The 13,207-nt window shown below is 43.3% G+C and overlaps 1 pseudogene; it reads left to right on the forward strand.

Moving 5' to 3' along the window:
- Positions 1–13,207, forward strand: part of LOC116358848 (axin-1-like) — a 39,810-nt pseudogene that overhangs the window by 22,126 nt on the left and 4,477 nt on the right.

Raw genomic sequence — 13,207 nt, forward strand, 5'->3', positions numbered from 1 at the left:
ACCCTACCTCATATACCTGTAAGTAGTATACACACTACACACTACCTCATACCCTACCTCATATACCTGTAAGTAGTATACACACTACCTCATACCCTACCTCATATACCTGTAAGTAGTATACGCACTACACACTACCTCATACCCTACCTCATACCTGTAAGTAGTATAAACACTACCTCATACCCTACCTCATACCCTACCTCATATACCTGTAAGTAGTATACACACTACACACTACCTCATACCCTACCTCATACCCTACCTCATATACCTGTAAGTAGTATACACACTACCTCATACCCTACCTCATATACTAGTAAGTAGTATACACACTACACACTACCTCATACCCTACCGCATATACCTGTAAGTAGTATACACACTACACACTACCTCATACCCTACCTCATATACCTGTAAGTAGTATACACACTACCTCATACCCTACCTCATATACCTGTAAGTAGTATACGCACTACACACTACCTCATACCCTACCTCATACCTGTAAGTAGTATAAACACTACCTCATACCCTACCTCATATACCTGTAAGTAGAATACACACTACCTCATACCCTACCTCATATACCTGTAAGTAGTATACACACTACACACTACCTCATACCCTACCTCATATACCTGTAAGTAGTATACACACTACCTTATACCCTACCTCATATACCTGTAAGTAGTATACACACTACCTCATACCCTACCTCATACCCTACCTCATATACCTGTAAGTAGTATACACACTACACACTACCTCATACCCTACATCATATACCTGTAAGTAGTATACCCACTACACACTACCTCATACCCTACCTCATATACCTGTAAGTAGTATACACACTACCTCATACCCTACCTCCATACCCTACCTCATATACCTTTAAGTAGTATACACACTACACACTACCTCATACCCTACCTCATACCCTACCTCATACCCTACCTCATATACCTGTAAGTAGTATACACACTACCTCATACCCTACCTCATATACTAGTAAGTAGTATACACACTACACACTACCTCATACCCTACCTCATATACCTGTAAGTAGTATACACACTACACACTACCTCATACCCTACCTCATATACCTGTAAGTAGTATACACACTACCTCATACCCTACCTCATATACCTGTAAGTAGTATACGCACTACACACTACCTCATACCCTACCTCATACCTGTAAGTAGTATACACACTACCTCATACCCTACCTCCATACCCTACCTCATATACCTGTAAGTAGTATACACACTACACACTACCTCATACTCTACCTCATACCCTACCTCATACCCTACCTCATATACCTGTAAGTAGTATACACACTACCTCATACCCTACCTCATATACTAGTAAGTAGTATACACACTACACACTACCTCATACCCTACCGCATATACCTGTAAGTAGTATACACACTACACACTACCTCATACCCTACCTCATATACCTGTAAGTAGTATACACACTACCTCATACCCTACCTCATATACCTGTAAGTAGTATACGCACTACACACTACCTCATACCCTACCTCATACCTGTAAGTAGTATAAACACTACCTCATACCCTACCTCATATACCTGTAAGTAGAATACACACTACCTCATACCCTACCTCATATACCTGTAAGTAGTATACACACTACACACTACCTCATACCCTACCTCATATACCTGTAAGTAGTATACACACTACCTTATACCCTACCTCATATACCTGTAAGTAGTATACACACTACCTTATACCCTACCTCATACCCTACCTCATATACTAGTAAGTAGTATACACACTACACACTACCTCATACCCTACCTCATATACCTGTAAGTAGTATACACACTACACACTACCTCATACCCTACCTCATATACCTGTAAGTAGTATACACACTACCTCATACCCTACCTCATATACCTGTAAGTAGTATACGCACTACACACTACCTCATACCCTACCTCATACCTGTAAGTAGTATAAACACTACCTCATACCCTACCTCCATACCCTACCTCATATACCTGTAAGTAGTATACACACTACACACTACCTCATACCCTACCTCATACCCTACCTCATACCCTACCTCATATACCTGTAAGTAGTATACACACTACCTCATACCCTACCTCATATACTAGTAAGTAGTATACACACTACACACTACCTCATACCCTACCGCATATACCTGTAAGTAGTATACACACTACACACTACCTCATACCCTACCTCATATACCTGTAGGTAGTATACACACTACCTCATACCCTACCTCATATACCTGTAAGTAGTATACGCACTACACACTACCTCATACCCTACCTCATACCTGTAAGTAGTATAAACACTACCTCATACCCTACCTCATATACCTGTAAGTAGTATACACACTACACACTACCTCATACCCTACATCATATACCTGTAAGTAGTATACACACTACACACTACCTCATACCCTACCTCATATACCTGTAAGTAGAATACACACTACCTCATACCCTACCTCATATACCTGTAAGTAGTATACACACTACACACTACCTCATACCCTACCTCATATACCTGTAAGTAGTATACACACTACCTTATACCCTACCTCATATACCTGTAAGTAGTATACACACTACCTCATACCCTACCTCATACCCTACCTCATATACCTGTAAGTAGTATACACACTACACACTACCTCATACCCTACATCATATACCTGTAAGTAGTATACACACTACACACTACCTCATACCCTACCTCATATACCTGTAAGTAGTATACACACTACCTCATACCCTACCTCATATACCTGTAAGTAGTATACGCACTACACACTACCTCATACCCTACCTCATACCTGTAAGTAGTATAAACACTACCTCATACCCTACCTCATACCTGTAAGTAGTATACACACTACCTCATACCCTACCTCCATACCCTACCTCATATACCTGTAAGTAGTATACACACTACACACTACCTCATACCCTACCTCATACCCTACCTCATACCCTACCTCATATACCTGTAAGTAGTATACACACTACCTCATACCCTACCTCATATACTAGTAAGTAGTATACACACTACACACTACCTCATACCCTACCGCATATACCTGTAAGTAGTATACACACTACACACTACCTCATACCCTACCTCATATACCTGTAAGTAGTATACACACTACCTCATACCCTACCTCATATACCTGTAAGTAGTATACGCACTACACACTACCTCATACCCTACCTCATACCTGTAAGTAGTATAAACACTACCTCATACCCTACCTCATATACCTGTAAGTAGAATACACACTACCTCATACCCTACCTCATATACCTGTAAGTAGTATACACACTACACACTACCTCATACCCTACCTCATATACCTGTAAGTAGTATACACACTACCTTATACCCTACCTCATATACCTGTAAGTAGTATACACACTACCTCATACCCTACCCTCATACCCTACCTCATATACCTGTAAGTAGTATACACACTACACACTACCTCATACCCTACATCATATACCTGTAAGTAGTATACACACTACACACTACCTCATACCCTACCTCATATACCTGTAAGTAGTATACACACTACCTCATACCCTACCTCATATACCTGTAAGTAGTATACGCACTACACACTACCTCATACCCTACCTCATACCTGTAAGTAGTATAAACACTACCTCATACCCTACCTCATATACCTGTAAGTAGAATACACACTACCTCATACCCTACCTCATATACCTGTAAGTAGTATACACACTACACACTACCTCATACCCTACCTCATATACCTGTAAGTAGTATACACACTACCTTATACCCTACCTCATATACCTGTAAGTAGTATACACACTACCTCATACCCTACCTCATACCCTACCTCATATACCTGTAAGTAGTATACACACTACACACTACCTCATACCCTACATCATATACCTGTAAGTAGTATACCCACTACACACTACCTCATACCCTACCTCATATACCTGTAAGTAGTATACACACTACACACTACCTCATACCCTACCTCATACCCTACCTCATATACCTGTAAGTAGTATACACACTACCTCATACCCTACCTCATATACTAGTAAGTAGTATACACACTACACACTACCTCATACCCTACCTCATATACCTGTAAGTAGTATACACACTACACACTACCTCAAACCCTACCTCATATACCTGTAAGTAGTATACACACTACCTCATACCCTACCTCATATACCTGTAAGTAGTATACGCACTACACACTACCTCATACCCTACCTCATACCCTACCTCATATACCTGTAAGTAGAATACACACTACCTCATACCCTACCTCATATACCTGTAAGTAGTATACGCACTACACACTACCTCATACCCTACCTCATATACCTGTAAGTAGTATACACACTACCTTATACCCTACCTCATATACCTGTAAGTAGTATACACACTACCTCATACCCTACCTCATACCCTACCTCATATACCTGTAAGTAGTATACACACTACACACTACCTCATACCCTACCTCATATACTAGTAAGTAGTATACCCACTACACACTACCTCATACCCTACCTCATATACCTGTAAGTAGTATACACACTACACACTACCTCATACCCTACCTCCATACCCTACCTCATATACCTGTAAGTAGTATACACACTACACACTACCTCATACCCTACCTCATACCCTACCTCATATACCTGTAAGTAGTATACACACTACCTCATACCCTACCTCATATACTAGTAAGTAGTATACACACTACACACTACCTCATACCCTACCTCATATACATGTAAGTAGTATACACACTACACACTACCTCAAACCCTACCTCATATACCTGTAAGTAGTATACACACTACCTCATACCCTACCTCATATACCTGTAAGTAGTATATGCACTACACACTACCTCATACCCTACCTCATATACCTGTAAGTAGTATAAACACTACCTCATACCCTACCTCATATACCTGTAAGTAGAATACACACTACCTCATACCCTACCTCATACCATACCTCATATACCTGTAAGTAGTATACACACTTCCTCATACCCTACCTCATATACCTGTAAGTAGAATACACACTACCTCATACCCTACCTCATATACCTGTAAGTAGTATACACACTACACACTACCTCATACCCTACCTCACATACCTGTAAGTAGTATATAAACTAGACACTACTTTATACCCTACCTCCATACCCTACCTCATATACCTGTAAGTAGAATACACACTACCTCATACCCTACCTCATATACCTGTAAGTAGTATACACACTACACACTACCTCATACCCTACATCATATACCTGTAAGTAGTATACCCACTACACACTACCTCATACCCTACCTCATATACCTGTAAGTAGTATACACACTACACACTACCTCATACCCTACCTCCATACCCTACCTCATATACCTGTAAGTAGTATACACACTACACACTACCTCATACCCTACCTCATACCCTACCTCATACCCTACCTCATATACCTGTAAGTAGTATACACACTACCTCATACCCTACCTCATATACTAGTAAGTAGTATACACACTACACACTACCTCATACCCTACCTCATATACATGTAAGTAGTATACACACTACACACTACCTCAAACCCTACCTCATATACCTGTAAGTAGTATACACACTACCTCATACCCTACCTCATATACCTGTAAGTAGTATATGCACTACACACTACCTCATACCCTACCTCATACCCTACCTCATATACCTGTAAGTAGTATAAACACTACCTCATACCCTACCTCATATACCTGTAAGTAGAATACACACTACCTCATACCCTACCTCATACCATACCTCATATACCTGTAAGTAGTATACACACTTCCTCATACCCTACCTCATATACCTGTAAGTAGAATACACACTACCTCATACCCTACCTCATATACCTGTAAGTAGTATACACACTACACACTACCTCATACCCTACCTCACATACCTGTAAGTAGTATATAAACTAGACACTACTTTATACCCTACCTCCATACCCTACCTCATATACCTGTAAGTATACACTATCAAAATACTAAATATTTGACATACTAAATAGTTTCACTGTTCCAGTAGAATGAATGTGGTCTCTATCTGGTGCCGGCTGTGGTCCTAACGGTAGATCCTGTGTATGATCTGATAAATGTTCTGTGGTCCTGATAGATGTTCTGTGGTCCAGATAGATGTTCTGTGGTCCTAACAGTAGACCCTGTGAATGATGTTGATCTGATAGATGTTCTGTGGTCCTTAACAGTAGATCCTGTGTATGATCTGATAAATGTTCTGTGGTCCTGATAGATGTTCTGTGGTCCTGATAGATGTTCTGTGGTCCTAACAGTAGACCCTGTGTATGATCTGATAAAGGTTCTGTGGTCCTTAACAGTAGACCCTGTGAATGATGTTGATCTGATAGATGTTCTGTGGTCCTGATAGATGTTCTGTGGTCCTGATAGATGTTCTGTGGTCCTAACAGTAGACCCTGTGAATGATGTTGATCTGATAGATGTTCTGTGGTCCTTAACAGTAGATCCTGTGTATGATCTGATAAATGTTCTGTGGTCCTGATAGATGTTCTGTGGTCCTGATAGATGTTCTGTGGTCCTAACAGTAGACCCTGTGTATGATCTGATAAATGTTCTGTGGTCCTTAACAGTAGACCCTGTGAATGATGTTGATCTGATAGATGTTCTGTGGTCCTGATAGATGTTCTGTGGTCCTGATAGATGTTCTGTGGTCCTAACAGTAGACTCTGTGAATGATCTGATAGATATTCTGTGGTCCTAACAGTAGACTCTGTGAATGATGTTGATCTGATAGATGTTCTGTGGTCCTTAACAGTAGATCCTGTGTATGATCTGATAAATGTTCTGTGGTCCTGATAGATGTTCTTTGGTCCTAACAGTAGACCCTGTGTATGATCTGAAAAATGTTCTGTGGTCCTTAACAGTAGACCCTGTGAATGATGTTGATCTGATAGATGTTCTGTGGTCCTAACAGTAGACTCTGAATGATCTGATAGATGTTCTGTGGTCCTAACAGTAGACTCTGTGAATAATCTGATAGATGTTCTGTGGTCCTGATAGATGTTCTGTGGTCCTAACAGTAGACTCTGTGAATGATCTGATAGATGTTCTGTGGTCCTAACAGTAGACTCTGTGAATGATCTGATAGATGTTCTGTGGTCCTAACAGTAGACCCTGTGAATGATGTTGATCTGATAGATGTTCTGTGGTCCTTAACAGTAGATCTTGTGTATGATCTGATAAATGTTCTGTGGTCCTGATAGATGTTCTGTGGTCCTGATAGATGTTCTGTGGTCCTGATAGATGTTCTGTGGTCCTGATAGATGTTCTGTGGTCCTGATAGATGTTCTGTGGTCCTAACAGTAGACCCTGTGAATGATGTTGATCTGATAGATGTTCTGTGGTCCTAACAGTAGACCCTGTGAATGATCTGATAGATGTTCTGTGGTCCTAACAGTAGACCCTGTGAATGATGTTGATCTGATAGATGTTCTGTGTCTAGCGTACGTACCGTGTACCAAAGGATGTCCACGTTGAGCCGGAGAGGTTTGCTGTTGACCTCATCAGTCGACTGGAGGCAGTTCTGAGAGAGAGAGAAGCACAGGAGAGGCTGGAGGAGAGACTGAAGAGGGTCAGACTGGTACGTACTGGGAGGGTGTGTGTGTGTGTGTGTGTGTGAGACGTATCTGTGGCGTGTGCGTCGTTTGGATGTGTGTGTGTGTGTGTGTGTGTGACGTGTGTGTGGTTTGGATGTGTGTGTGTGTGTGACGTGTGTGTGGTTTGGATGTGTGTGTGTGTGTGGTTTGGGTGTGTGTGGTTTGGATGTGTGTGTGTGTGTGGTTTGGATGTGTGTGTGTGTGACGTGTGTGTGGTTTGGATGTGTGTGTGACGTGTGACGTGTGTGTGGTTTGGATGTGTGTGTGTGTGTGTGTGACGTGTGCGAGGTTTGGATGTGTGTGTGATGTGTGCGAGGTTTGGATATGTGTGTGTGTGTGTGACGTGTGTGTGGTTTGGGTGTGTGTGTGTGTGACGTGTGCGTGGTTTGGATGTGTGTGTGTGTGTGTGTGTGTGACGTGTGCGTGGTTTGGATGTGTGTGTGTGTGTGACGTGTGCGTGGTTTGGATGTGTGTGTGTGTGTGACGTGTGCGTGGTTTGGATGTGTGTGTGTGTGTGACGTGTGCGTGGTTTGGATGGTAATCATCCCACACACACACTAACCTGCTTCTCCTCTAACCCCGCCCCTTCTTTTCTTTCCTGCTGTGTGATAGGAGGAGGAGGGTGACGATGCCGACGTCTCCATGGTAAACTCCCCCCCCCCCTACGGCAACAAGCCCCTCCCCCCCTCCACCTCGTCCCTCTACCCCCACTACGGGTCCCGTTATTCAGAGACCTCGTACAACGGTGTTCTGGCGCTACAGGACGCGCACGAGGAGAACCCGGAGGCCATCTTGGACGAACACGTGCAGAGAGTGATGGAGACGCCGGGGGTGTCAGTCACCGGGCACCGGGAGACATTCGCCCAAGTCCCGCTCCCCCGACGGAGGGGTGTACCCTCCACCTCACTCTGGGAGAACCCAGTGGCCTCCAGGGGTGAAAGGTCACAAGCCAGGAGCCAAGGGAGGGGACCCAATGGGGATGGGAGCAGGTATTTTAATGTTGTCTTTATTTCGTGGTGTCCAATTGTTTTTAGTAGCTACTATCTTGTCTCATCGCTACAACTCCCGTACGGGCTCGGGAGAGACGAAGGTTGAAAGTCATGCGTCCTCCGATACACAACCGAAACAAGCCGCACTGCTTCTTAACACAGCGCGCATCCAACCCGGAAGCCAGCCGCACCAATGTGTCGGAGGAAACACCGTGCACCTGGCAACCTTGATTTTTTTTTGTTGTCGAGCAGTGACATATATATAAATATATAAATAAATAAAAATAAGACACCTGTCTGATTCACACCTGTCTGATTCACACCTGTCTGATTCACACCTGTCTGATTCACACCTGTCTGATTCACATCTGTCTGATTCACACCTGTCTGATTCACATCTGTCTGATTCACATCTGTCTGATTCACACCTGTCTGATTCACATCTGTCTGATTCACACCTGTCTGATTCACACCTGTCTGATTCACACCTGTCTGATTCACACCTGTCTGATTCACACCTGTCTGATTCACACCTGTCTGATTCACATCTGTCTGATTCACACCTGTCTGATTCACATCTGTCTGATTCACACCTGTCTGATTCACACCTGTCTGATTCACACCTGTCTGATTCACACCTGTCTGATTCACATCTGTCTGATTCACACCTGTCTGATTCACATCTGTCTGATTCACACCTGTCTGATTCACATCTGTCTGATTCACATCTGTCTGATTCACATCTGTCTGATTCACATCTGTCTGATTCACATCTGTCTGATTCACATCTGTCTGATTCACATCTGTCTGATTCACATCTGTCTGATTCACATCTGTCTGATTCACACCTGTCTTAATGGACAGAAGAGGACTGGCCACCCCTCAGAGCCTGATTTACACATAGTAGTAGTCCTATAGGCTACCTGGCCTGATTACACATAGTAGTAGTCCTATAGGCTACCTGGCCTGATTACACATAGTAGTAGTCCTATAGGCTACCTGGCCTGATTACACATAGTAGTAGTCCTATAGGCTACCTGGCCTGAATAGTAGTAGTCCTATAGGCTACCTGGCCTGAATAGTAGTAGTCCTATAGGCTACCTGGCCTGAATAGTAGTAGTCCTATAGGCTACCTGGCCTGAATAGTAGTAGTCCTATAGGCTACCTGGCCTGAATAGTAGTAGTCCTATAGGCTACCTGGCCGGAATAGTAGTAGTCCTATAGGCTACCTGGCCGGAATAGTAGTAGTCCTATAGGCTACCTGGCCGGAATAGTAGTAGTCCTATAGGCTACCTGGCCTGAATAGTAGTAGTCCTATAGGCTACCTGGCCTGAATAGTAGTAGTCCTATAGGCTACCTGGCCTGAATAGTAGTAGTCCTATAGGCTACCTGGCCTGCGGGCATATAAATGTGCCCATTTGGGTATCTGACCGTATTTCTGATTGGCTTAAAGCAGCGTCACTGTGGAGCTTCTCAGAGTCGTTTGTTCTTCACTTCATTGAGAATTACTGTAGTCCCTCAATGTAGCGTATTCGTAAAATGTTACCAGCTCTCTCCCTTTTCGATAACCACCCAGCATGTTGGGGGGGGTAATGCTCTGATCCGGTGGAAACGTCATAAAATAGACCTACCTGATTACTTCTTAGCTCGCTGGCGTGGGAAACTCTGAGGTGGCAGAATATTTTATACAGTGTGGTAAGGTTGTTAGTATGATCGGGCTGGACGAAGTTAATAGTTGATACGGAGTTTCCAGTTCCTCACAGACATCCCATGGTCATGGCAATAGAAGTTAGTTTATAGATTTGTATTCTTTTCATTTAGATATAATTTGTTTACATTGAGGCCGGCAGGGTAGCCTAGTGGTTAGAGTGTAGAGGCGGCAGGTAGCCTAGTGGTTAGAGTGTAGAGGCGGCAGGATAGCCTAGTGGTTAGAGCGTTGGACTAGTAACCGGAAGGTTGCAAGTTCTAATCCCCGAGCTGACAAGGTACAAATCTGTTGTTCTGCCCCTGAACAAGGCAGTTAACCCACTGTTCCCAGGCCGTCATTGAAAATAAGAATTGAAAATAAGATTTTGCCGTGTTAAATAAAGGTAAAAAAAATAAAATAAAGATGACTTTTTATTATAAATGAAACTGTTCCATGAAAATGTGCAGATGAAACTCATAACTGGTATACAGATCAGTAGAAATGGATACCTTGGCAAACCCATAACTGGTATACAGATCAGTAGAAATGGATACCTTGGCACTCCACGTGGAGAAGGTTGGTAGGATACCTTGGCAAACCCATAACTGGTATACAGATCAGTAGAAATGGATACCTTGGCACTCCACGTGGAGAAGGTTGGTAGGATACCTTGGCAAACCCATAACTGGTATACAGATCAGTAGAAATGGATACCTTGGCACTCCACGTGGAGAAGGTTGGTAGGATACCTTGGCAAACCCATAACTGGTATACAGATCAGTAGAAATAGATACCTTGGCACTCCACGTGGAGAAGGTTGGTAGGATACCTTGGCACTCCACGTGGAGAAGGTTGGTAGGATACCTTGGCACTCCACGTGGAGAAGGTTGGTAGGATACCTTGGCACTCCACGTGGAGAAGGTTGGTAGGATACCTTGGCACTCCACGTGGAGAAGGTTGGTAGGATAACTTGGCACTCCACATGGAGAAGGTTGGTAGGATGACTTGGCACTCCACGTGGAGAAGGTTGCCTACCGCTGGTTTAGCTTGTTACCAGCAACTTCAGAAGCATAATGTCTTAATCCGAGAAGACCTGCCGTGGGAGGGAATAGGTTTTTTTCCCCTTCTGGTTAGGCTATGATGATTTCTAGCTCCCTCTTTAGTCATTTTTGGCGTCTTCATTATTTTTTAAAATCTCCGTGCTTAAAGCATCAGACAAGCTCAGTAGTCTACGTACGTACAGTGTTGACGTTGTATAATCAATGTGATGGAGTGTATTCAACCAACAGAGCATCAGAGTAGGAGTGCTGTCCATAGAATCATATTCTTTATGATTTTAAAGGTCAATCTGATCCCAGATCAGCACTCTTATCCTGAGAGGCTTAATAAGTACAGGCCCAGAGGTACAGAGGTGAAATATACCAAAGACCACCGCTAAACCACCGCTAAACCACCGCTAAACCAATCTCTTTTTGAATGTGTCCATAAAGGCTGTTCCACCACATGGCTACCAGCATGGCTACCAGCATGGCTACCAGCATGGCTACCAGCATGGCTACCAGAATCTTTGTTGGGTTAAGAGGTAGAGTTCTAGTTATTTAACCTATATGTCTCTGTTCCCTCAGGTGTGTACCACCACAAGCATGGCTACCACTACCCCCCAGGGGGCACCAAGCCCAAAGAGCCCCAGATGGATGAGGTGGTGCTGGGTGGAGGAGGAGGTGGAGGCTCCAGGACCCAGGGGAGTGGCCTGTGGAACGGGGAGGCCCACCACTACTCTACCGGGAAGGGACGCAACTACGCAGATGGGGCTGGGACCATGGACGCAATGGGCTATAGGTTAGTACCTGGGGGGGTTATGGGTTATCAGTGTTGTCGTACTTGAGTCTAGGACTCGAACTAAACTCGGACTCAAGTCACGATTTTCATGACTAGAACAGTTCAGCCTCACTAATGTAGAACTCTGTCAACTAGCTAGTCTTACTAATGTAGAACACTGTCAACTAGCTAGTCTTACTAATGTAGAACACTGTCAACTAGCTAGTCTTACTAATGTAGAACACTGTCCACTAGCTAGTCTTACTAATGTAGAACACTGTCAACTAGCTAGTCTTACTAATGTAGAATACTGTCCACTAGCTAGTCTTACTAATGTAGAACTCTGTCAACTAGCTAGTCTTAATCATGTAGAACACTGTCCACTAGCTAGTCTTACTAATGTAGAACACTGTCAACTAGATAGCCTTAATAATGTGGAACGCTGTCCACTAGCTAGTCTTACTGATGTAGAACTCTGTCAACTAGCTAGTCTTACTAATGTAGAACTCTGTCCACTAGCTAGTCTTACTAATGTAGAACGCTGTCCACTAGCTAGTCTTAATCATGCAGAACCCTGTCCACTAGCTAGTCTTAATCATGCAGAACCCTGTCCACTAGCTAGTCTTAATCATGCAGAACCCTGTCCACTAGCTAGTCTTACTAATGTAGAACGCTGTCCACTAGCTAGTCTTACTAATGTAGAACCCTGTCCACTAGCTAGTCTTAATCATGCAGAACCCTGTCCACTAGCTAGTCTTAATCATGCAGAACCCTGTCCACTAGCTAGTCTTACTGATGTAGAACACTGTCCACTAGCTAGTCTTACTGATGTAGAACACTGTCCATTAGCTAGTCTTAATCATGTGGACCATCACCATTCTGACCTGTGTGTGTGTGTGTGTGTGTTCCCTG

This window comes from Oncorhynchus kisutch, unplaced genomic scaffold (genome assembly GCF_002021735.2).
Source record: "Oncorhynchus kisutch isolate 150728-3 unplaced genomic scaffold, Okis_V2 Okis01b-Okis20b_hom, whole genome shotgun sequence".
Taxonomy (NCBI): domain Eukaryota; kingdom Metazoa; phylum Chordata; class Actinopteri; order Salmoniformes; family Salmonidae; genus Oncorhynchus; species Oncorhynchus kisutch.